This window comes from Danio rerio, chromosome 15 (genome assembly GCF_052040795.2).
Source record: "Danio rerio strain M-AB ecotype USA chromosome 15, GRCz13ab, whole genome shotgun sequence".
Lineage (NCBI taxonomy): Eukaryota > Metazoa > Chordata > Actinopteri > Cypriniformes > Danionidae > Danio > Danio rerio.
The window spans coordinates 47575001-47577500 of NC_141035.1; the positions used below are offsets into that span (position 1 = coordinate 47575001).

The following is a 2500-nucleotide window of genomic DNA, read 5'->3' on the forward strand; positions in this document are numbered from 1 at the left end:
AGTGGAGATAGACATTAATACAGACTATCAAACAATCAATCAATCAGATCATTGTGTGTGTGTGTCAGTGTGTTGAGACGTGTCATAAATCAGTGATTCAGTGACAGTTAAAATGAGGTCGGTTTCAAAAATCGAGTCACACCGTCAGAATAGATATGCTTACAATTACTGCAACAGGCACTTTATTTTTGTTTTATTCGTCAGCTAGCTCTCTGCAACGCTCACATGGTCGCCCACTAAAGCTAGGCAGGGCTGCACCTGGTTAGTAACTGGATGGGAGACCACATGGGAAAGCTAGGTTGCTGCCGGAAGTGCTGTTAGTGAGGCCAGCAGGGGGCGCTCAACCTGTGGTCTGTGTGGGTCCTAACGCCCCAGTATATTGATGGGGACTCTATACTGCTCAGTGAGCATCGTTGCAACGTCCACTACTATGTTTATGTGCCACATTATGTATGTGTGTTGCCCTTTAAGAGTTACACCCCAACCCCCCAGCGTGTGCTCTGCGGGAGTCAGTCTGCATGGTGAGGAAAGGGAGAAAGCAGTGTGTGTGCTGCTTTTCCCCTTAAAATGCTCTACTTTTACATACTGTTTACTTTTATTTTGTGTTTTGAATTGTTATTCTTGTGACGCTGAAGGAGGTTGACTATAAAGGTTTGAGTCTGAAATTATATTTTTGTCTTGAAGCTCTTTTTTCTGGTCCCTGTTCGGGCGCCAATTGTGACGCTTTGCGCCAGATAGCCAATGGAAAAAAAGAGAATTACTATTCAAAAATGAATGATAAAGCACAAACAGTCAGTTTTTTAAATAACCTACATTTTGCGTACACTCACGGGCCACTTTATTGGGTTTACCCTACTAATACTGGGTCGGACCCCCTTTTGCCTTCAGAACTGCCTTAACTCTTCCTGGCGTAGATTCAACAAGGTACTGGAAATATTCCTGAGATTTTGCTCCATATTGACATGATAGCATCACGCAGTTGCTGCAGATTTGTTGGCTGCACATCCATGATGCCAATCTCCCGTTCCACCACATCCCAAAGGTGCTCTATTGGATTGAGCTCTGGTGGCTGTGGAGGCCATTTGAGTACAGTGAACTCATTGTCATGTTCAAGAAAGCAGTCTGAGATGATTCACACTTTATGACATGGCGCGTTATCCTGCTGGAAGTAGCCATCAGAAGATGGAGACACTGTGGTCATAAAGGGATGGACATGGTCAGCAACAATACTCTGTAAGCTGTGGTGTTAACAAGATACTCGATGCTAATAGGCCAAGAAAACATCCCCCACACCACCACCAGCCTGAACCGTTGATACAAGGCTGGCTAGATCCAGGCTTTCATGTTGCTGATGCCAAATTCTGACCCGACCATCTGAATGTGTCAGCAGAAATGGAGACTCATCAGAGCAGGCAACATTTCTCCAATCTTCTATTGTCCAGTTTTGGTGAGTCTGTGTGAATTGTAGCTTCAGTTTCCTGTTCTTAGCTGACAGGAGCGGCACCCGGTGTGGTCTTCTGCTGCTGTAGCCCATCTGCCTCAAGGTTGGACGTGTTGTGTGTTCAGAGATGCTCTTCTGCAGACCTCGGTTGTATTGAGTGCTTATTTGAGTTACTGTTGCCTTTCTATCAGCTGATCCAGTCTGGCCATTCTCCTCTGACCTCTGGCATCAATAAGGCATTTGCGCCCATGTAACTGCCGCCCACTGGATATTTTCTCTTTGTCGGACCATTCTCTGTAAACCCTAGAGATGGTTGTGTGTGAAAATCCCAGTAGATCAGCAGATTCTAAAATACTCAGAGCAGCCTGTCTTGCACCAACAACCATGCCACGTTCAAAGTCACTTAAATCCCCTTTCTTCCCCATTCTGATGCTCGCTTTGAACTGCAGCAGATCGTCTTGACCATGTCTACATGCCTAAATGCATTGAGTTGCTGCCATGTGATTGGCTGATTAGAACTTTGCGTTAACGAGCAGCTGGACAGGTGTACCTAATAAAGTGGCCGGTTAGTGTATTTATAATTACGTAATTATCACATAGAACTGATTAAGTGCATCATAACATAAGCATTCAGTCTTTATAGAGAATGTTATGAAGAAGTTTTTCCTGATGACATCATCTGACAACAAATGTCTAGGAAGACTCTGCTGGTTGCCATGGCGCTCAAGCAAAGAAACTTTACTTTCTTAACCACGAATGTACTGTCACGACTTTCGTCCTTAACAACAGTAGCATCCACAACCACGCAGTCACGAATCAACCCCTAAACCAATTAATGAAGTGTGTTATACATCTGCTATAATTGAGACGTGATGATCTGATGCTTAAAATAGCTGATATTCGTCCTCACCCTCTCAAGTTTTATTCATCTTTAAGGGATTTACTTCTCACGTTCTCCATTCAGTTGTTAAACTAACTCAATACCACACGCACAAACATCAGTAGTCCATTTTTAATCACGTTTCTATTGATTTTTCACAATGCTTAATGAAATTTATT

The 2500-nt window shown here is 43.6% G+C and overlaps 1 long non-coding RNA gene across 1 annotated transcript in view; it reads left to right on the forward strand.

Moving 5' to 3' along the window:
* The window catches only part of LOC141377928 (uncharacterized), a 244751-nt gene that overhangs the window by 242022 nt on the left and 229 nt on the right, over positions 1–2500 (forward strand). Inside the window, exon 9 of the long non-coding RNA XR_015509986.1 lies at positions 1–2500. This exon is cut by the window's left edge and continues 723 nt beyond it; it is cut by the window's right edge and continues 229 nt beyond it. This is a non-coding gene — a long non-coding RNA (uncharacterized LOC141377928).